The 24,114-nt window shown below is 49.0% G+C and overlaps 1 long non-coding RNA gene across 1 annotated transcript; it reads right to left on the reverse strand.

Moving 5' to 3' along the window:
* Positions 1–492: 492 nt before the first annotated feature.
* Positions 493–2,412, reverse strand: LOC129387784 (uncharacterized). The gene is made up of 2 exons (XR_008614964.2): positions 1,851–2,412; positions 493–612 (listed from the first exon to the last, which is right to left on the reverse strand). It is a non-coding gene; the product is annotated as an uncharacterized lncRNA (long non-coding RNA).
* Between the last annotated feature and the right edge of the window lie 21,702 nt (positions 2,413–24,114).

Consider the following 24,114-nt stretch of genomic DNA (forward strand, 5'->3'; position numbering starts at 1 on the left):
GAGAGATGCACAGTACGCGGCCTACCCATTGCACGGCCTGAACTCAACTGAGATAACGTGCTTATGCAGCGCGCGACGCCACAGCCAAAGAGACACGCCCATTGGCTATATTCAGTGAGCCGTCGTATTTTTATTTTACTGATCATTATTTAGGTTGTAGGTACAGGTATAGAGAAAGACATTCAACAAGAGCGGACATTCCCATAGAGCCCAGCGGCCGAATTTACTCTAGCGCACCGAGCGGATGGGATCAACTCCTTCCGGTTTCGGTTTTGGGCGCGCGCGTTTTGAACACCAGATGGCACGCGCTACGCCGGCTGCGCTAATCGGCGCGATTTTCTTTATAATTTTTTTTTAGGTTTTCGCTTATCCTGCTCATTATCGCGTGGTCTTAGTACGGAATCGTTTTAGTTAAAATGATCACGAACGATCTTTACAAGCCTCCATAGAATCTGTGACACGTGCAATTTCATAAAGTAGACGCAAGACGCCTTGTAAATTAGGAATTATTATTTCGCTCTATATAAGTGCTATTTCCGGACTTTTTCTGCATTCGTCCAACGTTGTAGCACAAGGTAAGTTCCCGTACAAAGCTCCACCAGATAGCGTCAGCTAAAAAAAAAGTAAATTACAAGCATGTGTGATTTTGGTATTTAGATCTTATAGGAACGCTGCGTGTAGAGGGGAAACGTGCGAAAGTGGTAAATAGGCGATATTACAAACAAAAGCAATTTGCTTTTACATTACATGGCGTCTGAAATACCCGACTCATTCCAAGCCATACTTTAGATTATAAAGAAAACATCGGATTTCCAAGCATTCCTTCATTCTCGGGCATTATTTCCTGCACTTTAAGAGTACAAATGCAAGGGCCACTGCGCGTTTCCAAAACTTGGCCTCTGCCGACGCAATAGTACACTACATACACAGAGGTGGCCACAGCACAGGCTCTCAGCCAGACCATGCTAGAGGCTCGCAGAATGCCTTCTACACGCACTCAAGGGAAATGTGTTGGTGCAAAGCCTATTTTCAGTCGTTCAGAAGACAGAATTTTCGGGTTCTTGGTTTTTGAGCTCCTCGGGTCTTATCTCTTGCGCGTTCTGCCGGCGCAAAAAACACACTCCAGTGTTATCACTCTTGGCAATAACTCTTCGTGTCTTCGACAAACGCGAGTACCGAAAGAACGTATATGTTACGGGGCCATAGAAAGCGTCAGAAACTGGACTCACTAAGATTCAGTGCACGCCCAACTAACAGTCACAACGGCTGGATTGCTCTTTTGCTAACTGCGTCACAACCTGAGGCGCGGCGAGCGTGCCTCAAAAGCGTCGGAAGAAGTAACGAAATTACAATAACTTTGAGGGTCAGAGAATGCATCACGACCTTGTCCCAGAAAGATTCAGTACAAGCTAAACTAACTGCGGTACACGGCCGAGCTGCTTTTCGGTAACTGCGTCACAACGCAGGGCGCGGCTACTGTGCTTGAAATGTACCCCAAAAAGCAACGAAATTAGTCCCAATAACGTCCGGAGTCAGAGAAAACGCCAAAATTTGTCCCGTTAAGATTCTGCACACGCGAAACTGCGTCACACGGCCGAGGTGCTTTTAGTTAACTGCGTCACAAAGCCGGGTGTTGCAAGCGTGCCCAAAAACTACCGAAATAAGTTATAATAATGTTGGGGCTCATATAAAGCGTCGCAAACATCTCTCAGTAGGAGTCACTAACTCAAATTAATTACGCCAGGACGGCGGAGCTGGTTTTCACTAACTGCGTCAGAAGTTTCGGTTCCGTGCCATAAAAGCAAAAATTGCTTGAAAGGCGTCGCAGACTGTCAAACAAAATTTCTCACCTTGCCGTAGTCCAGTAGTGAAGTGGTACCGTGTCGAAGTGCAGAAGGAAAGCAAGAATTCGCCGGGAGCCCAACAAACATGCTACATCCAAAACAGACGGGTCGCCGAACAGGCGAACTTCACATGCGCAACCGGCGTCGCTGGCTTCGGTGGCCTGTCTGGCGCATGATGCATGCATCTGTCGCACCTGGTGTGCCGTTAGCTTGTTGCTAGGTAACGCAAGAAAAATTAGTCGCAAAGTATAAGTTCATTTGTACGGATTTTTTTTAGTTTTAGGGCGACGGATGGATGAATAACTTTTTTGCCCACTTAGTGCGCAGCGGGCCGCTCCCACGTCGGGACAGAGAGGCCATGCCCCTCCGGCGCGTCGCGGGCCCGATGGACAGCCCAGAGCTGCGCTTCAAGGTCCGATCTGCGTAGAGCTCCGTCCCACTCTTCCTTGGTGGTCCTAGCCCCCGGCGCCAGGGGGCAACCCCAGAGCATGTGAGCAAGGCTAGCTATATTCTTACAGTAGCGACACGCACTGTGAGGGTGCGCGTCCAGAAAGATTTTGTGCAGGAAGGCCGGGCATGGGTAGGTGCCCGTCTGAAGCCGCCTGTACGTGACTTCTTGTGCTTCATTGAGTGCTTTGTGTGGTAGCGGCAACGTTCTCTTGACTAACTTATAATGCTGGGTGAGATGGTTGTAAGTGACGAGGGGGTCGCACTCGCTCCCCCATCCTGCCGAGAAGGAGTAAGAAATAAAACTAAAACGTTGTCTCTATGTTCATTTCACATTCTTTTTTTTTTCACGACTAACGAATGGGATTAACAAGCCGTGGCCTGTTTCCTGTTGCCAGTTTTCGCCGAGCGTCCCCTATTGTTGAATGTTTTTCTCTATGTGTATAGAGTTCATTATAGCGCCATCTACGGACGACGCACAGGTGGTGAGTGGTGAGGGTGCGCTGCAGCTCTGAGGCGAGCGCCGACGACGTACAGGTGGTGAGAGAGAGAGAGGGTACACCGGCGATACGCTTTTGCTTTGTATCGATGCTGCGGCGTTTTGGGTCAACGTGCTCGGCATATGCACTCATCAATCCGCTGGAAACTAGCGTACCACAGCTCCGCTGTAGAAACGCTTCCACGAATTCCAGAATTGTCAGGATTCAATAATTCATGTGTCTCTTCCTCGCCGCCGTCGCTTAGCGGCTATCATGTTGCGCTGTCAAGCACGAGGTTGCAAAATAATTCCCGGCTGCGGCGGCCACATATAAAATGGGAGCAAAATGCAAGAACGCTCGTGGCCCTTGCATAGGGGGCACGTTAAAGACCCCTTTCTGTTCAGAATTAGCCATCGTCCCCCACTACTGCGTGCCTCATGATCAAATCGCAGTTATGGCACGCAAAACCACAGAATTGAATTCAGCGTGTCTGGTCTATATCTGATTCCTGGCGTTTGATAGACATTCCATACGTGCATGACGTGCAGAAATATCTTTACCTTTGCAGTTGTGTTGCGGCCTCGCTCGGGGCGCCAGAAGCTTGCAGACCTGTCAAATTTCAAGGTTCCACATGGCTTTGTGACTCGCAGCAACTGGATCATTATTTTATATCGCGAGGTAGGGGCCGAAGTTTGGCCTGCTGATTATGAAACACAACAGAATGACAGGCGCTTCTAAACGGTGAGTGACCGAAATTATTCCGTGAATTTATTGAACTTTCAATCGAACAAGAAAAAAAAGAAGAAACGCACCTGCTCATACTTATGATCCCCCGCGTCTATGAATTAGGCCGTGGAGCATTGTACCAATTTATGTGGGGATGCTCGCACGTGCTCCCATGTGTTGGTTGCCTTTATTGCACACATGCCTTGCAGACACCACTCATTTCACCTGCCTGTCGGATATGCGACGGTAAAGTGCCCATCTGTTTGCTTTCCACGTCGCACATGCAAGGATTTTAGGATCCAGCTATGATGACGATGCCAGTACACGCTGGGTCACACGAACCATTCAGGTGGAGACAAGCCTACAAATTACATTCGTGTGCGGTAGATATAGCGAGGAGCACGATTCCGTTCTTTGTCACGGTTACTTGGGGCTAAGCGTGAGGAAACACTAGGCTGCATTCTCTGGCATAAAACATGCCTTGCTGCAGAAGGTAAGCTGGGGCATATTTCTTACTTTCCTCAGCCGAACCTACCCCTTTAGCATACTTTTTGAGATTCTTCCATCAGATGTAAAAGGTCGCTCAATTTTATGTCGAACGCCTCATTTAAAAAAAAGCACTCATAGAAGATCTAGTTTTAAACTATGTGATCAAAAATTCCCTTTAAATAGGCAATATATCTTTTAAGCGTCATATCATTAACTGTTTTTCTGTGAACAAGAAGTGTCAAATCAATAAGGTGGGAGTCCTTACGGGAGTGCATCACTCTATTTACAGCACTGATAGTATAAGCAGCGTGTCAGGTAATTTTATCGTTGTGTCATAGTGGTATTAGCTGAACTAGATTCGGGATATTTTCGTCCGCTTCCCTGTCTTCAACTAACTGTAAGATCACAATAATCATTTCTGGCTCAAATGTGCGAAACCAAGAGTGTTTACTATGCATGCAAAGGATATATTGTAAAAAGGAGCGTGAGTCATGACCTTGAGTAAGCAGTGAACTGTGGTTACGTGAAAATATACAAGGAATTTCTCCAAAGAATTTAAGCAATATTTAAAAGTGCTGCTCCGTACTCCTCGCTTCACGTTAGGAAGTATACTACAGCCCCATGGTCAAGCAATGATTTCTACTAAAGCTTATCTTGTGTCGCTGTTGCCGCAAATGTGTTTGGAGCGTTTCGTGCGCTATGACGACGCCTCTTTTTCGGTGAGCAGTCGTTTCTCATGTGGGCTGCATGAACACAAAGCATAATCGAAATAAACAACAGCAGCCATTCATCCATCCTTGAACGTTTAACGTCCATGGGCGTTCATCGCCAGTCAACATAGCACTGAACAGTTCATTCTGAACTTGAATATTGTGTTCCCAGGTTACACAAAACAACCTCAGAATATCCTCAAATGGTCTAAGCGTCCTCGTGCTCGAAAGGGTATTTTGGCAGAAAAGAGTTTAATGGAACCGATGAGCCATGGTGACGATGGTCCCGGGGAGCGGCCGGTGGATGCAACTGCTTGGGACGAGCGCGCTAGCGTGATCTATCTCGGCGCTCTTCTTTCTCAGCGGCGCTGCGGCCGATTGTTGCGCCGCTATATATGTATACGTGATGCAGCGGTGAGGTAGAGCATCCGCCTCGCATGCAAAAGACCGTGGTTCAAATCCCGGTGCCAGGCCATTTTCCATCGAATTAAAAAAAAATCCGCGTGTTGATAAAATTACCTAAGCTGGCCTAAAGTGCGGCCTGATCCCGGTGACCAGCCCCGGGAACGCACTCCCTCACCAGAGCCAGATTGGCCCCACCCTGGTGCCTTACTTGGCCACAACCTCTATATGAATACAACAATCAAACCCTGGCCCTCAATCCCGAGCAGCTGCGAAGCAACTGACCACGGCGGCGGTCAGACCTGTGACGCAACACAGGGTGCTAAGAATCTCTGGATCCGGACAGGCCGCCATTGTAATCTGAACCTGGCAACGTTTAACGCTAGAACGTTATCTATTGAGGCGAGTCTAACAGTGCTATTGGAGGTATTAGCTGGCATAAAATGGGATAATAGGGCTCAGTGAGGTTAGGAGGACAAAAGAAGCATATACAGTGCTAAAAAGTGGGCACGTCCTGTGCTACCGGGGCTTAGCGGAGAGACGAGAAGCAGGAGTGGATTCCTCTTTAATAATGATATAGCTGATAACATACAGAAATTTTATAGCATTAACGAGAGGGTGGCAGGTCTTATTGTGAAACTTAATAAGAGGTACAAATTGAAGGTCGTACAGGTCTACGCTCCTACATCCAGTCATGATGACTAGCAAGTCGAAAGCTTCTATGAAGACGTGGACTAGTTGATGGGTAAAGTCAAAACATAATACACTATACTGATTTGCTAATTCAATGCCAGGGTAGGCAAAAAGCAGGTTGGAGACAAGTCAGTGGGGGAATATGGCACAGGTGCTAAGAATAGCAGGGAAGAGCTATTAGTAGAGTTCGCAGAACGGAATAATATACGAATAATGAATACCTTTTTGATCAAGTGGGATAGCCCAATGTGGACGTGGAGGATCCCGAATGGCGAGACTAAAAATGAAATTGACTTCATAATCCGCGCTAACCCTGGCATCATACAAGATGTGGAAGTGCCCGCCAAGGTGCGCTGCAGTGACCATAGGATGGTAAGAACTCGAGTTAGCCTAGACTTGAGGAAGGAACGGAAGAAGCTGGTACCTAAGAAGCCGATCAATGAGTTAGCGGTAAGAGGGAAAATAGAGGAATTCCAGATCAAGCTACAGAACAGGTATTCGACTTTAACTCAGGAAGAGGACCTTAGTGTTGAAGCAATGAACGACAATCTTATGGGCATCAAAGGAGTGTGCAATAGAAGTCGGCGGTAACTTCGTTAGGCGGGACACCGGTAAGCTATCGCAGCAGACGAAAGATCTGATTAAGAAACGCTAATGTATGAAAGCCTCTAACCCTACAGCTAGAATAGAACTGGCAGAACTTTCGAAGTTAATCAACAAGCGTAAGATAGCTGACATAAGGAAGTATAATATGGATAGAATTGAACATGCTCTCAGGAGCGGAAGAAGCCTAAAAGCTGTGAAGAAGAAACTAGGAATAGGCAAGAATCAGATGTATGCGCTGAGAGACAAAGCCGGCAATATTATTACTAATATGGATAGGATAGTTAAAGTGGCTGAGTTCTATAAAGATTTATACAGTACAAGTGGCACCCACGACGGTAATGGAAGAGTGAATAGTTTAGAGGAATTTGACATCCCACAAGTAACGCGAGAATAAGTAATGAAAGCTTTGGGAGCTATGCAACGGGGGAAGGCAGCTGGGAAGGATCAGGTAACAGCAGATTTGTTGAACACTGGTGGACAGATTGTTCTAGGAAAACTGGCCACCCTGTATACGCTATGCCTCATGACCTCGAGCGTACCAGAATCTTCGAAGAACGCCAACACAATTTTAATCTATAAGAAAGGGGACACCAAAGACTTCAAAACTCATAGACCAATCAGTTTACTGTCCGTTGCCTAGAGAGTATTTGCTAAGGTACTCGCAAATAGAATCAGGAACACCTTAGGCTTCCGTCAACCAATGGACCAGGCAGGATTTTGTAAAGGCTATACAATAATATACCATATTCATACTATCAATCAGGTGACAAAGATATGTGCTGAATATAACCAACCCTTATATATACCTTTCATTCATTACGGGAAAGCGTTTGATTCAGTCGAAACCTCCGCAGTCATGCAGGCGTTACGGAATCGGGGTGAAGACGAGCCGTATGTAAAAATACTGAAAGATATATATCACGACTCCATAGCCACCGTAGTCCTCCATAAAGAAAGCAACAAAATCCCAATACAGAAGGGCGTCAGGCAGGGAGATCCGATCTCTCCAATGCTATTCACAGCGACTTTACGGAGGTATTCAGATACCTATAGTGGGAAGAATTGGGGATAAGAGTTAATGAAGAATACCTTAGTAACTTGCGATTCGCTGATGATATTACCTTGCTTAGTGACTCAGGGGACCAAATGCAAAGCATGCTCACTGACCTGGACATGCAAAACAGAAGGGTGGGCCTAAAAATTTATCTGCAGAAAACTAAAGTAATCTTTTTACAGTCTCGGAAGAGAACAGCAGTTTCCGATAGGTAGTGAGGCACTGGAAGTTGTAAAGGAATACATCTACTTGGGGCAGGTAGTGAGCGGGTATCCGGATCACGAGACTGAAATAATCAGAAGAATAAGAATGGGCTGAGGTGCGTTTGGCAGGCTTTCTCAGATCATGAACAGCAGGTTGCCATAATCCCTCAAGAGAAAAGTGTATAACAGCTCTGTCTTACCAGTACTCACCTACGGGGCAGAAACCTGGAGGCTTACGAAAAGGGTTCTACTTAAATTGAGGACGACGCAACGAGCTATGAAAATAATGATGGGTGTAACGTTAAGAGATAAGAAGAGAGAAGATTGGGTGAGAGAACAAACGCAAGTTAATGACATCTTAGTTGGAATCAAGAAAAAGAAATGGGCATGGTGAGGGCATATAATAAAGAGGGAACATAACCGATGGTCATTAAGGGTCATGGACTGGATTCCAAGGGAAGGGAAGCGTAGCAGGGGGCGGCACACAGTTAGGTGGGCACATGAGATTAAGAAGTTTGCAGGGACAATATGGCCACAATCAGCACATGACCGGGGCAGTTGGAGAAGTATTGGAGAAGCCTTTGCCCTGCAGTGGGTGTAGCCAGGCTGAGGCTCATAATGATGATGATGAAGAGGATGCCGATGATGATGATGATATATACACACGTGTGTGTGTGTGCGTGTGTGTGTGTGTGTGTGTGTGTGTGTGTGTGTGTGTGTGTGTGTGTGTGTGTGTGTGTGTGTGTGTGTGTGTGTGTGTGTGTGTATTGTAATGAAGAAGAATAGTGGCTCTTAGGCGTAGGCGCTAGCACGGCGGGGGCGAAGAAAGAAGAGGAAGAGTAAAGCAGGCGATCGCAGGAACGGCCTCTTGTCTGCTTCTCTCATTTACAATGGCAACATTGATGTCTTCAGTTAGCATGTGTGGGTTTATTGACCAATTGCCTTCACCTAGAAAGATCACCAACTTGTGATGCCTGCGGCAGAAAGGATGTTCCCCTTCCACCGCCAAGGTTTGTGAGTGGTGGCGCTGGCTAACACTCCCAGAGTTACTTTTAGTAGTAAAACATAAATACCCCAAAAGTGGATAGGATAACGGCGCCGTGGTGGCTCAATTGGTAAGAGCATCGCACGCGTAATGCGAAGACGTGGGATTGTTCCTCACCTGTGGCCAGTTGCTTTTTCATCCATTTTTATTTCCATTAGGCTATCACTCCTGTAATTTAATTAGCAAGAACAAGCATTTTCCCCCATGTTGTCCTTGGTGTTTTTGTTGGATCCTTGTGATATTATTAATATAAATCGGGCCCCTAGGTTCCCTTATTGTTTCTGTATGCTTTGTAGAGATCTTGCTGAGTGGTTTCATGAGGAAGTCTTTCCATTTCGAGACAAGCTATTTCTTGTTTCCCTTCTCGCTTACCTGCCTGTCTTTGCGCGCGTGCGTGCGTGCGTGCGTGCGTGTGCGTGCGTGCGTGTGCGCGTGTGTGTGTGTGTGTGTGTGTGTGTGCGTGTGTGTGTGTGTGTCTGTGTGTGTGCGTGCGTGCGTGCGTGCGTGTGTGTGTGTGCGTGTGTGTGTGTGTGTGTGTGTGTGTGTGTGTGTGTGTGTGTGTGTGTGTGTGTGTGTGTGTGTGTGTGTGTGTGTGTGTGTGTGTGTGTGTGTGTGTGTGTGTGTGTGTGTGTGTGTGTGTGTGTGTGTGTGTGTGTGTGTGTGTGTGTGTGTGTGTGTGTGCGTGCGTGTGTGTGTGTGTGTGTGTGTGTGCGTGTATTTGTGTGTGTGTTTGTGTTTGTGTGTGAAGTACAACATTGCCGCAGAAGTGTTGTAAGAGGAAGCACAGCCCCTCTCCATTAGTTACAGTCTTGCGTATTGCTGTAAAATACATTTGAAGAATATTTATTGGAGAGTTGGCACACTATATAATGTATAACTATGTACACAACAAATTATCTTAGCATGCGTTAGTGAAGCACGAGCATTATAGGACATTATGGCAAAGTATGGTTATCCAAGCAGTAAAGGTTGCGCAGCTGCTTCCTGTACGTGTTTGTGACAAATATTTACTTGATTTCGTTAATAAATATTGCAAGCCTTTTTTGTGCCTTGGTAGGAGGGTCGTAGATTGAAGAAATAACAGGCGTTTACACGAAAATGCTCTAGGAAAGCAACATAAGCACTACAAACGAAGACACGGCAGTTTGCAATTTTAAATTAGATCAAGGACTGACATCTTCAACAATTTCGATGCTAGTTAGAGCTAGTTCGAGTTTAACCTATTAAAAAGGTAGGCTGAAGCATTTAGTTGATGTACGAATATCAAGCCATTGCAAACTTTCTGCTGTACATTTGAAGACCTTCAGACCCCTCGATTGTTGTTTACTTCGTTGGCTCCCGCATGACCATTCATAGGGTTTATATTCGGCATTAGAGCAATCGTTGTGCCTATTCTTGTTTATCCAGCCACGTCCAGCACCTATGCAGGCCGTGGGTGCAGTAATGTATATCTGAAAAGCCCTTGGGAATATGTGCCGAATTACTTCACACAACAAACTTCAGGCTCCTTGATGCTTAATTATTTTTAGTCGTTTTTATTTATTCATTTACTGAGTGGATATAGGTGTTTGTATTCATCGACTAGTTATATATACTTACTTCTGATGACCCATTTCGTGTTTCTTATAGAGATTTACAGTACCTTTACATTACCGAAATATTGTTATGCTTTGTGGACTTGCGTCACCTTAGTTCGCAATAATAAATGTTACATTTCAGCTATTGTGAATCTCTTCTTCGCAAGGAGATGCATGTTCTCACCATCACATTTTAACATGTAGCTGATACATATATATATATATATATATATATATATATATATATATATATATATATATATATATATATATATATATATATATATATATATATAATAGTCGGTTAGTAGTGAAATAACCATTTCAATTTTAAAAATCACCACCCAAGCACTCCGTACAGATCGTTAACCAGCGAAGCTGAAGCATGTGGCCCCGGTGTTTATCACTGGGTTAATCCGACGGTTCAGTAAACGACGGCTTGGTAGGCTGCCGGATCCTGGGTACGTAGTTGCTGCTTGTGCTCGGCTGCACCAGCCTGTTCTTGTGCCCAGGCTGCAGCACCAGCACAGCGTAGACGAGCTCGTTCCCGACTCTGCTCGCGGCATTGCTGATTGAAAGCTGCCTGCTCCTAAAGACTACGTATGACGAGTGGCCTACCCATTTCAGAGCCGGAGAGAAATTGCGGCGCACGCGCTCGGCTGCGACGGAGAGCAACGACGTCAACATTGGCGCTGCTAATCCAACGCCACATAGATAGCACAAGGTCTTCTCACTCCGACGCATGACGCCATGTTACCTGGCCCGACTGCCATAGAATTTAATGGGGATGCTCCTGAGTAGATAACAGTGATTTTGACGTCGCCGCTTTCATCCCGCCAGCCTTGTCAATGGAAATTTCGGGCCAGGTAGCATGACCTCATGGAGCGGAGTAAACAGACCTTGTGCTATCTAGGTGGTGTTGGCTAATCGCGTGCCTCTCTTCCTCTTTCTTTTCGCGCATGCGCATGGGGTTGCGCCGGAGTTTTCAGCGTACGAACGCGGACGGACGAATCGGCTAGACATATACAGCTTCACTGCAATATTTGTACATTGGTAAAATGAAGTATATTTACAGTTGTTCGCTTAAATGCAGGCAGGAACATCCTGAAAACATGCTCGAATAGACAGGATAGTGTCCTGAAACTTACTCCTAGGAATGTTCTCAATATGTAACTTGGACGGATAAATGAATCCAGGTAGGACCAGTTGAGGAAATTTTACGAAGATGGAACGTCCTGAATCCCATGTCCTGTGGAACTAGCTCAGGACGTATTTGTGTTGTCTGGGTTGATTCAATGAAAATGCATTGTGTGACGCAATGTTACTGAGATTGCCGTCTTGTTACTGTATGATTATTCCTATGGGGCCTATTATTTCCTCCATTTATTAGTACTCTTATTCTTAGGTCAGCGAAAACCGGCCTTTTCTACCTCGCACTTGTACCTTTAATTCTCCTTTTTCTGCGATACCCAAGGCAGCCCCCTCACATCGTTATCTTCTTGGCGGACGAGCTGGTGAGTGAGTGACAGCTTTTTACATTTAGCATTTTGTACCGGTTTTCCCATGCTTGAGTTTTAAGGGGCATAAAAGGGAAATATAAGGTGAGCTGGGTAATAGCAAAGCTTCAACTCTTACCTTCAGAGGAGGCTTGGTGAGAAATGGAAATCAAGAACGAAAGATGGTTGGCGAAACCACCTTAAATGTTACACCAGTTTACCGTGACCATCCAATTTCTGACAACGTCTAATCTGGCGATTATACTTGATGATCGTTCAAAGGCACCACACTGCATTTTAAGTGAAACAACCACTAAGCCTGGCGATATTAGAACGCTTTTACTGGGTTAGACAAAAATACAAATAAAGAAAGCTCTTTTTTTTGTATTTCATGCCACTATATATATGATCTGGACGATACACTAACATCCTTGCGCTGAGGTTTCAGTGCAGAGTACGAAGTACGAAGTGCGCCGTTCCTTTTCCTTAGTGTTACCTACATTTTCCCACCCAACTAAATAATATAAAGCTTGGAGAGCATATTTCCGCAGTCTGACTGATTTACTATTGCTCTTTAGTGTCTCCGAGAATCTCAGAATCTCCCTTGGTTCTCGAAAAATTTCAACGTCCAGAAATTTCGAAAGCCTGATGCTTAACTATTAGTGTGAAGCTTTTACATGTGCTTCAGTTGTATTCGATTCCACATGTACATATATTTCACCATGATGGTGAAAGCAATTTAATATTTATAAAATGTGTCTTATAGCCCGGCGCATATTACACCATAAGTTATTAGCCATAGATATCATAACTGCTTTAACAACGAATATGCAAGGTTTCCTTTGGCCAATCGCAGAGAGAATGATATTTAATAACTCCGCCAGCAAATAATTTTGTTGAATTGTACGTCACAAATTACATTTAATCTATTATTAGAATGAACTACATTTTTGTAATATTGTAATAATTATTTTATTATATCAGTAATGTTGACGGCACTTAAATTCATTATTTCCATAACAAATTTATTTATTTTGATTATTTCACTAATTTAATTACGTCTAACCTGCTACTTTGTTCACAAAATAAGCCGAGGGATGGGATGCAGCTTTCAGTTGTTAAATTTGGCGGGAACTACCACAGAATGATAGAATGTCCATGGTATGCAATTGACATCGTTCAAAACCTTCGTAATTGTGTTGCGCGAGTTTTAACACTACAAGAAGGAAAAGCCACGAAGCGCAAGCTACCAAATCTTTAATAATGTCAGTGAATACGTGATATGAGGGAACGGTGTGGCAATATCATGACATGTAACGACGTGAAAGGCCAGATAAACAGATTTTCCCGGCCCCCGTGAATTCTGGGATCTCTATTTCAGCGTGAGTAAGCGTGATACAGGGAGTGTTTACGCACTTTTTCTTTTTGACTCGAAGGGCTTCAGAGATTACCCTTTCCGTTTCTGTTTTCGCTTTTCGGACACTTGCCCTTTCCAACTGGGGGGAACATTTGCACTGTTTACAGTGCACCGCCAATTTGCTGGTCCCTGTAAGCAGCTGGCACATATATCTGTGCTCCCGTAATATGTCGTTTAGACAGCATCGGGCCCACCTTATGTAAACTTTTCCGCGTGTTAGCTGATTCCGCTAACACGCGGAAATGCCTGCAGTTGGGCGCTCGCACGCCCCGACGAGGGCCTACGTCATCCTCGAAGTCGCCGTTACTCGGTGCGGGTCTCCGCTCGCCGTTGTCGGCTGGCTGGGTCCGTGCCTTTCGAGCGCCTCGAGGACCTGCTGTACGGCCCAGAGCTCATCGTCTCGGTCGTAGCTCTTCGCGGCTGCCTCGAGCCGCGGTGGGAGTCTTCTTCATGTTGCTTCTTCTGGATATTTAACACAGTCCCACAAGATGTGCGTGTAAGATGTGCGGTCTCCCTCCGGCAGACTCTGCGCATATCTGTCGGATATGTCTCGGGGTACATGCGATTCATCAGTCTCGGGCTCGGTAGCGATCCGGTCTGGAGCTGTCTCAGTAATACCGCCTCCGCTCGACTCAGTCTCGTGTGCGGGGGTGGGAGAGTCCTGCGAGCCAGGCGGTAGGCCTTCGTGGTTTCATTGCAATCCGTCATGCGGTCCTTGGTTCCGAACCACGTCGCACGGTCTGTCGCCGGGGCGCGGTTGTTTAGTGCTCGCGCCGCTGCGTGTGCCGTCTCATTGTGGTTCTCATTGCGTTCCGACGCGTCGCCCGGTGCGCCGCGAACCACTTGAGTCTTACTATTCTGTCTCATGGTTTGGCAGCTCGCAGTACGCGCTCGGCCTCCCTGCAGACTTGGCCTTTGGCGAAGTTTCGCACCGCCTGTCTTGAGTCACTCAGCACCGTGTGGCAGTCTGCGTCGGCGATGGCCAGGGCGATGGCTACCTCCTCCGCTTGTTCCGCTCCGGCGCTTCTCACGCTCGCTGCCGTCCTCGTGGCGCCGGTTGACGCCTCTATGACGACCGCTGTGGAGGCATTCTGTTGGTATTCGGCCGCGTCCACGTACCGCGCGTGTTCGTCGTTGGCATGCTGGTCGATGAGAGCCTTGGCCCTCACCGCTCTTCTTCCCTTGTTGAACTCGGGATTCATGTTCTTCGGTATGGGGTCGGTTCTGGTCTGGCGTCGGACCTCTTCGGGGACGGGGAGCTTTATCTCCAACTCGTTCGAGCGTCTGATTCCCAGATCGTCCAGTATCTTCCTCCCGGCTTTGGTCATAGACAGCCGCTCCAGTTTAGAGGTCCGTTGCGCTTCGGCTATTTCTTCGAGCGTATTGTGTATCCCGAGTTGTAACAAGCGGGTCGTGCTCGTGGACTCGAACAGGCCCAGCGCCGTCTTGTACGCTCTTCTGATGAGCACGTTGATTTTGTTTCGTTCGTGTTGCAGCCATTTGTGGTAGGCTGCAACGTACGCGACGTGGCTGATGACGAAGGACTGGACGAGCCTAATTAGGCTCTCCTCTCTCATGCCAGCCTTTCGGGAAGTGACTCGTTTGAGGAGTCGAATCGCGTTGGCTGCTTTTGCCTTGAGACGGGTGATGGCTTCGCCGTGTCTTCCGTGCTTTTCGATGACCATGCCTAGGATCCTAATTTTGCCGACCTCGGGAACCACGTTGCCGGATTTGGTGACGATTCTGATTTTTTTTTCGCGTTGTCTGGTCTTGCCTCTGCTGTTTTTGGTAGGTGGGAGTATGAGAAGCTCCGATTTGCTCGGCGAACAACCCAGTCCGGTGCCTTCCAGCTGGTCTTCTATTGCGTCGACGGCGGCTTGCAGCGCGCCCTCGATGTGGGCGTCGCTGCCACCGGTCACCCATAGCGGGATATCGTCCGCGTAGATGGTGTGCCTGACGTCTTCGATGTGCCCGAGCTTTTCGGCCACTCCGATCATTACCAGGTTAAACAGCATCGGAGAAATGACCGATCCCTGCGGTGTGCCGGTGCTCCCGAGCTTCTTCTCTTGCGTCTGTAGGTCGCCTGCTCGTAGCTCGACGGTCCTGTCCGTGAGGAAGTCCTTGATATAGTTGTAGGATCTTTCGCCCATGTTGAGCTTGGAGACATGGGACAGAATCGCCGAGTGTTTCGCCTTATCGAAGGCGCTCTGCAGGTCGAGCCCTAGGATTGCTTTGTTGTCGCGGGCGCTGCCGCCATCATCGATGATTTGGTATTTGAGCTGCAGCATCGCGTGCTGCGTGCTGAGGTGCTGTCTGAAGCCGATCAAAGTGGCTGGGTACAGCTCTTCTCGTTCCAGGTAGTCTTGCCACCTGTTGAGCAGGACGTGCTCCAGCACCTTGCCCACGCTGGACGTGAGCGAGATGGGCCGGAGGATATCCGTGTCCGGCGGCTTCCCCGGCTTGGGGATCAGGATGGTCTTGGCTGACTTCCACAGCTTTGGCAGCGCGCCCGCTCTCCAGCACTTGTTGTAGTATTTTGCGAGCTTTTCAATCGAGTCGTCATCGAGGGTCTTGAGCGCCTTGTTCGTGACGAGGTCCGGCCCGGCTGCCGACCGGCTGTTGAGGTCGTGCAGGGCCGCGCGTACCTCCTCGACGTCGATGTCACGATCGAGCTTCGCGTTAGGCAGGCCGCTGTACGGCCCGTGTTGTTCGGTAGGTATTTGTCTTTAATGCGCCTGGTGACTTCGTCGACGCCGTGTGCTGAAACCGCCCGATGTATGAGCCTGGCGAGTCTGTCCCTTTGGTGCGACTTGGTCTTGGTTTCATCGAGCAGGTGCCGCAGCAGGTTCCACGTCTTCTCGCTGTGCATCTGACCGTCTGCCGCGTTGCAGATCTCGTTCCACTGTTGCGTGCAGAGAGCGCGGCAGTGATCCTCGATCGCTCGGTTCAGCTCCGCCACCTTCTTTCTGAGTCTGCGGTTAAGCCGTTGTTTCTTCCAGCGACTGAGTATCGACTGTTTGGCTTCGATGAGATGCGCAACCCGGCTGTCTACTTTGTCGATCTCCGCGCCCGTTTCAACCTCTTTGGTCGCGTCGCATACGCTCTTGGTGATTTCGGCCGTCCACGAGTCCATGTCTTCGACCTCGTCGTCACCGTCGCTCTTCTGGCTTCTGGCGTCTCGAAAGGCATCCCAGTCTATCCATCTGTGTCTTTTGATGCTGGTGTCGTTGTGTTCCGGTATGCCGATTTCCATGATGGTGTGGTCGCTGCCTAGGTCGGTCCCCGTGTTTCGCGCCCTTGATGTCGTTCTTGACGAACGTGAGGTCCGGAGTGGTGTCCCGGGACACGGAGTTACCAATTCTCGTCGGATGTGTCGGGTCCGTGATGAGGGTGAAGTCGAGTTCCGTGGCGTCTTGGTACAGGTCGCGGCCCTTTGCTGTGTACTTGTTGTAGCCCCAGGCAGGGTTCATCGCGTTGAAGTCTCCGCACGCGATCAACGTGTTTCGGCCCACTGCGGTGCTGGCTCTGTGCAGTAATGTCTTGAATCTCTGTTTTCTCTGCGATGGGTTGCTGTAGACTTTGAGCAGAAATATGCTACCTTTCCTCTTCTTGCCCGGGATGATATCTGTGAGTGTGTGCTCGATCTTGATATTGCTTTGAGTCCCTTCCTGACCAGAGTGCACAGGCCTTTCCCGTCGGGTGGTCCCTTGTGCACTCTGTAGCCGCGGAGGTATGGCGCGTCGGTTAGTGTTTCTTGTAATAGTATAACGTCCTGCTTGGGTGCGGCATGTGTGATGTGCTGTTGGATGACTGCCTTCTTCCTTCCGAAGCCGCAACAGTTCCACTGCCACGCGGTTACACCTGCTGCTGCTGGTGTTGCGTTGGCGGCCATGATTGCGTTGGCGTGTACGGGGCTCCCTGGTTGGGTGGATGTTGCGCGAAGAGGGGCACAAACGTCGGGTGGCTTACCATCGGCTGTAGGGTCCTTTCGATGTAGGCTAATCTGTTCGTGTTCTCGGCTTGGTAGGTCTTCATTGTTTGTTTCAGTGCTGTCATTGCTGCGATGTTTGTCGTGATTAGCTGTTCCAGTTTGCTGAATGTCGCTTCGAATTTCGCTTCGAGGCTGTCGATGCGATCGTTTTTTGTTTGCGTGCGCGTGGCCTGGATGGCTCGCTTCGTCGGTGCCGGTTCCTCTATGGCTTTCTCCTGGACGTTCGTTGTCGTTTCCTCGGTCTTGCTTGTGCTTGGCGTGGGTCTATGTAGAGGCTCGTTGTTGCATAGCAGCAACTGACGGATCTCGGCGATCTCTTTCGTGAGGTTGTTGATGGTCGCTCGCAACGCCGCGTTTTTTTGTCTTAGGATCTCATTTGCCTCCCGCACCTTAGTCATATCTTCTTTCTTCGGGGTTTCGGTGATTTCCTGCGCGTTCCTTATATTGTTTCCTTTCGCTGCGTCGACCCAGCTCACTCGCTCACGTGATGGTGACGTTTTTCTGCTGAGGCTTCTCTTGCAGCAGCTGCTGTCTCTTGATTTGGGCGCGCGGTTTTCCGATGGGGTCCTTGACTTTCGCGCATCTGGCGGCTTGAGTGGCGGGAAATCGCTCTCCGACAGCAGCTGGCGTTCGGCCTGTCGGCGCTCCCATTGTCGCTTGCGCACTACGTGTGGGATCTTGTATTTCGCCTTGCACGTTCGGTCTCCAGTCGGGTGTTCGTCTCCGCACAACTTACATTTTGGAGTACAGCGATGGTCTTCTGTAGGGTTCGCGAGTCCGCAGGCCAGGCACGTCTTGATTCTGGGGGTCGGGCACACGTCCTTGCGGTGTCCCACTCGGCCGCACTGCTGGCAGACGTCGATCTGTTTCTTGTAGAGGCGGCACGGTATCAGGGTGACTCCGTATCGGACGAAGTTCGGTACCTTGGGTCCCTGGAACACCACAATCGCAGTGGTCGTGCTTCCAATCCTGTTTGCGGCCACTGCTATCGGGTTCCTCTCGTTGACGATGTTTCTATCTAGCTCTTCGGCGCTCGCATCGATGGGGATGCCTCTCATGACGCCCTTTTTAGGTGCCGTGAGGTGCCGTGCGATATGCGCTGACCTCGTAGGGTTTGCCTTGAATAGATATTTCCTGGATTTTAGCGTACCTTGCCGCGTTGTCTTCGTTCGGTGTACTTACGACCGTGGTGTTCTGTTGCGTGTTGGGGCAGATGGTGTCCGTGGCGCTTTCCTCGCGCGTGATCTTAGCCGCAGCGACGGTAGTGGGGCTGGTCTTGACGATGTCCAGTCCCCCTCTGGGTCTGACAACTATCTTGCTTTCTTCTAGTGGCATGGCTGGCATGCGTGCTGCCTTGATGGCCGAGGCTCTGACGTTCTTGTAGAATTTCGACCTCGTGCTTGTTTGACTCCCGCCGGGTCCGTCGGGCTTGCCGCTGGCGGGGGTCCGCTGGCGCAGCCTCGACATGCGTTCCCCCGCGAGCGTCCATCCGGCGTGGTTGCGGTATTCCTCGGGTGATATCTCTTTTCCTTGAACTTGAACGCACATGTGATTGTCCACGATCATTGTTGTTTGAGGGGGCGCCTCCATCTCGGAGCTGACGAGAGGCAGCCGCCGGGTTGTACGGCAGGCCGATGTCGGTGCGGCGGTGTTGGGCCTAGTGTCCGCGGAACACGCCTAAGCCTAGCAATCCTTCGCACGGCGGCAGTAGAAGTAGTCACGAAATGTGGCAAAGAAAAACGCACCTCTGGGGTCAGCTGGTATCGGTCGATGCCGCTCGCCTTCACGCCTTCACGGACACATTGGTGCAAGCAAAACTTTGGTTAGAGGTAATTAGCACTGCGTAATTTGCTAGCAATCACGGAGCCGATTTCTGACTAGGGACGAGCGCTTCTTCTTCGTCATCCACAAAGCTCGCGCATTCGATATCCAGTAAACTCTCATTTATACGAACGTCAGTTTAAGAAATATTTCAGAATAACGAACTTTTAGAACATCCCCGGCGGTTTTCCTATGCATTCAATGCAAAAAAATTTTGAGGTAAATGAATTTCTGTATAGCGAATATTTCCGTGGAACGAACTTGAGGCTCCTGGTGTACAGTAACACCGGCTACAATTAGTCACTGCTGGCATCAATAAGGCCTTTCCCCCTGTGCGGTGAAAGCGAGCAAGACGAACAGCGCGACGAGGTCATCGAACCCGCGATGTGGTCTGTTGCCAGCAACATTTCGTTTCAAGACTCTGTGTAGTGACAGTGAGCTCGTTATCTGTACTGAACTATTATATCTGCACATTTTTCCAGTCTTCATCCCGAAGAAGAGTGCGACGAGGAAGCTGCAATGGCAGAGACAGATTCAACTACTGCAACTATAGCCGAGGCTCTAAGATGCCTTGGAAAGTTGCGAGACTTCGTGTCTCAGCAACATCTGTACCAGACGAAGGGCACAAAACATAGGCTCTGTGGACAGCTGTGTTACTTCTTGAGCTTTAAGAGCACTCGTGAAAATGAAAATTACAGATTTCTTTAATGAAATATCTGGCAACGTAACTTTTACGCACATCGTAGATATTTATGTACATAACTCCGTAAACGGCATTTCGCACTTTGGCTCGCTGTCTGCTGTGTCCTACGATGTTCCATATTCTAGTGAATATTCGGTTTAGTTAACTTTCAGCTAAGTGAACTATTTCCTGGGGTCCCTTGTAGTTCACTCAGGTGAGGGTTCACTATAGTTGCTCACATGCTTGATCTGATCGTCTTGTTCACTTTTACAGCGAAGCCGTTAGTCTCTAATTGGGCGGTATTTTCCGTTTATGCGCACGTGATGCTCAAACAGAAATGTGGGCCGATCCCGGGGACCGTGTGAAGAAGCCGGAGGCGCACAGTGTGCTGCTTCTCTAATAGGCACCCCATGACGTAACTAGGTGACATCATTACGTGACGAACACGTCATCACGTGACGTCACGTTTGACGCGATGACGTCATCAATCGATATCATCCCCTGACTATGTCGTTATTCTCGTATATTCGTAATACGAAGCTATTATGTCTACAGCTTGTGTACAAGTCGTACTTTAAGAACTTTCAGGCGCAATTTACTTTGAGAAGAGTCTGTTGCTGGGCCTGTTGGTACATACTTTTAGAAACGATGGAACTCAGCGTTTAAACGCAAACACCGGGAGAGAAGTAGACAGACTTAAAGGCTGGGTTCATGGTCTCTAAAAATACTTTGAGAAATTCAATTAGTTCTATAAAGCTCTTGCACTTGGCGGAGGGCGAAGAAAAGACTGAATATGTATGCTGCACTTCCACACACGTGCGTGTGCACATGACGTAGGTGCGCACGAAATGTATCTGCCCTTGATGCGGGGGCGGTCTTCCCGTTTTATCGGTTGCACAGCGTGTGCTGCGACAGTAATCTACATTATGGCAAACAGTGCCCAAAAACCGTACTTCCACCTAGCGACTGTGGCCGCTCAGACAGAACTCAAACAGCAGCAGCAAAAGGCTTTGGCTAAGCTTGCGCGTAAGAGAAATATCTTTTCTCGTATATACGAATTACAATCCCAACCTATCAAGTCGGCAGCTTGTGTGTAAGTCGTTCTTAACGAATTATCTGGCGCAATATACTTTGAAATATTGCATCATTTCAATAAGGCACTTGAGCTTGGCAGACGGCCTAGAGGAATGAGCATGAATGTTGCACTTCTGCACACGTCCATGTGCGCGGGACGTATGCCGCTTCTGGTGGTGCTTGTCAAACGTCGGCAACAGCTTCACTGTGCATCAACTTTCACAGGTAGGAATGGAGGCAGATTTTTTAAGCATGAAATGCTTTTAGTTCCTGTTGTCGGACAACTTGAAGTGACCTTGAGCCAAACGCCAGAGCCGTTATCCTGTCAAGTTGCGAGAACAAAAGAGACCAATCGGGCAACAAGTCGAAACTTAAGAAAATACGGCCTCTGGCCCCCAAGCCTCTGTACAGGACTGCATTACATACGCCAGTTACTGCCCACACAAGTTACAAAAAAATATTGCTTCCGTGCTCTTCCTCATGTTTGTTCACTATATCCTTCAAGCTGTAACTTCTAGTACGCTGAAGTTTTGTTTGTCATTTCTAATCGGCGACGATGAGAAGTTAGATACAGGGCACAATACACTTCATTGTCATCTTTTGGTGCTGCGGCAGGATTTCCCGTGCTCTTTTGAACGCCAGCGGTCCGTGAGTACCGCGGCGCAGGTTTTGTGCCACCTCGAGAGATGGCACCATACTGCGTGGCGCCTTCTTGAGATGCTTTTCAACTTCTAGCTGGGCAGTGCCCTCTGTCTTCCTGGCATCTTTCGGTGCCTGTCATGCCGCCTTTAGCTGCTTTTCTTCTTTTAGCTGGACAGCGTCCGTATGGACCAGTGTACAGTATCGCATGGTACGGTGTGGTGCGATGTAGTATGGTGGGGTGTGCCGTTGCAAAAATGCAATACACTCATCGTAAGATCATGGCTCATCTCGCTGGAGCAGTCGCTTCGAGCTCGTGTACATGGGTGGCCCGAGAGCTCTCTTGACCGCCTTTCTGATCAACGTCTTCAGCTTGTCCCGTTCCGACCTCTGCCAGTTGTGCACGGCCGCGGCGTAGGTAAAGTGACACATCACGAAAGCGTGAACCAACCGAACAAGGTTGTTCTATCTCAATCCTTGCTGCCGGTTGGTTCTTATTAACCTGATGGCATAGCCTGTTTACTTAGTGAGCTTCAGTACCATTCGATTCGATCGTCATACCCACAACCTGCTGAGTCCACCCGGGGGATGAGGCGGCCATCACGTGTAGTTAGAGTGATGCCGATGTCATCTACGGGCCTCCGGCGTTTCGGTTTCGGGCCCTTGCGCTTGGGCCTCTACAGTAGTAGCTCTGATTTCCGGGGCGAGCATTGGAGGCCAGTTGGTCTCAGGTAGTATTCTATAACTTCGATGGCTTCTTGACGCGCAGCTTCTAAGCGTCCGTCGCTGCCACCAGTGCACCATATGGTGACGTAGTGTGCATATATCATGTGGTTACTGCCATCGACCTCGTAGAGTTTCCTCGATAGACCGATCATGGCGAGGTTACAGAAAGTCAAGGATAGACTAACCCCTGTGACGTCCTCTAGAACCGATCCTAACCAAGTCTGACGCGAAGTCTCACACTAGGAGGATGGCTTCTCTGTCCGCCAGGAAAGAACTCGTGAAGTCGTGAATGTGTTTGCCCAAACCAAGGCTCGAGATTGTTCTCAAGATGAAGGAATGAGGATGTTGTCGAAGGCCTTCTCCAAGTCCAGCCCAAGTTTGGCTCTCGTGTCTCTCGTGTTGCGATCGATAACCTGATCCTTGATCCGCCTCATGACGTTTTGCGTCGAAAGGCCAACTCTGATTCTTACCAAGGAGTGGGAATAGACGTCCTTGTCTTCCGTGTACCGGGTGATCTTGTTGTGGATCGCGTGTTCGGCCACTTTGCCCACACACGAAGTGGGCGAGATGGGCCTGAGATTGTCGAGACTGGGCGGCTTGCCGTGCTTGGGAATGAGGATGTTCGTGGCCCTCTTCCACAATCCCGGGACTTTTCCACTGTTCCACGCCTGGTTGACGATCTCGGTCAGGTACTCAATCGAGTACAGGTCCCTCAGGGACTTGTTCGTGATCTTGTCCAGACCGGTGGTCGATCTGTCGTCTAAATGGTGTAGGGCCCGTCTGACTTAAACCCCAAACTCCGCGTCCATCTCCGGGTTGTCGGAGTCCACGTAATGGTTCAGGGAGGTAGTCGCCGGGCCGGAAACCACTGGTAGGTATTTGTTCACCAGCTTCCCTAAGACTTCGTCCTCCGAGGATTCCTGCCTGGCTGCGTGCAAAATGCATGCCAGGTTTCTTCGTTCGTTCGATTTGGTATTCGTCTCGTCCAGCAAGTGCTTGATGAGGTTCCAAGACAGCCTTTTGCCCATCTGACCATCTATCGGATGGCAGACATCGTCCCACTGCTGTCTGGAGAGAACCTTGCGATGCTATTCTACTTTGTTGTTGACTTCGGCAATCTTCTTTCGGAGCTTTCTGTTGAGACGCTGCCCCTTCCATCTGGAATGGAGGGACTTCTTGGCCTCGAGCAGAAGGCCGAGCCTACTAGCCATCCTCTCGACCGGGAGGTCCGTGCTAACTTACTTGGTGGCGGCCTCGATATCTCTTCCGATCTGTTCGGTCTAGCGTTCGAGATCGGGCTTCACCTCCACGTCTTCCGCATATTCCTCTCTAATCTTGCGAAACTTGTCCCATTCGGTGACCCTGAACTTGCGCACTTTTCTCAGCTGTACCCCTTAGGGCCGTGGCCAGGGTGTAGGGGCACTGCGCAGGTCTATGTTGAGGTTGGCCCACTTAGCTTCCGCCGCTCCTTTGACGAAGGTGAGGTCCGGAGTCGTATCCCTGTTGACCGATGTACCGCTTTTAGTAGGGAATGACGGGTCGGTGACGAGCATCAGGTCTCGGTTGAGCGCCTCTCTCCAAAGGTCCTCCCCATTGCAGTTGTCATACAGGTAGCGCCAGGCGTGATACGGAGCGTTAAAGTCGCCCGCAATGAAGAGCGAGGACTCCTTGGCGCGCTGCGCCACCCTGGAGACAAGGGTCCTGAATCGCTGCCTCAGATCCTTTGGGCAACTATAGATGTTCAAGAAGAAGAGGCTCCCCTGCTGCCGGGTCCGGAAATGATCTAGATTATGATGTATTCGATTTTGCTCGACGCCATCTGGAGGTCGTGGGTGACGCGTGTCAGCTTCTTGTTTATCATGACGGCGACGCCTCTTCCTACTTCGTGCTTCGCGACGAACCGACAGCCGGGTAGCACGACACTTTCGGTTAGTGTTTCTTGCAGGAGGACCACGTGCGATTTCCGCACGTGTGAGTGAATAAATTTCTGCAA

The sequence above is a fragment of the Dermacentor andersoni genome, chromosome 2 (assembly GCF_023375885.2).
Source record: "Dermacentor andersoni chromosome 2, qqDerAnde1_hic_scaffold, whole genome shotgun sequence".
Lineage (NCBI taxonomy): Eukaryota > Metazoa > Arthropoda > Arachnida > Ixodida > Ixodidae > Dermacentor > Dermacentor andersoni.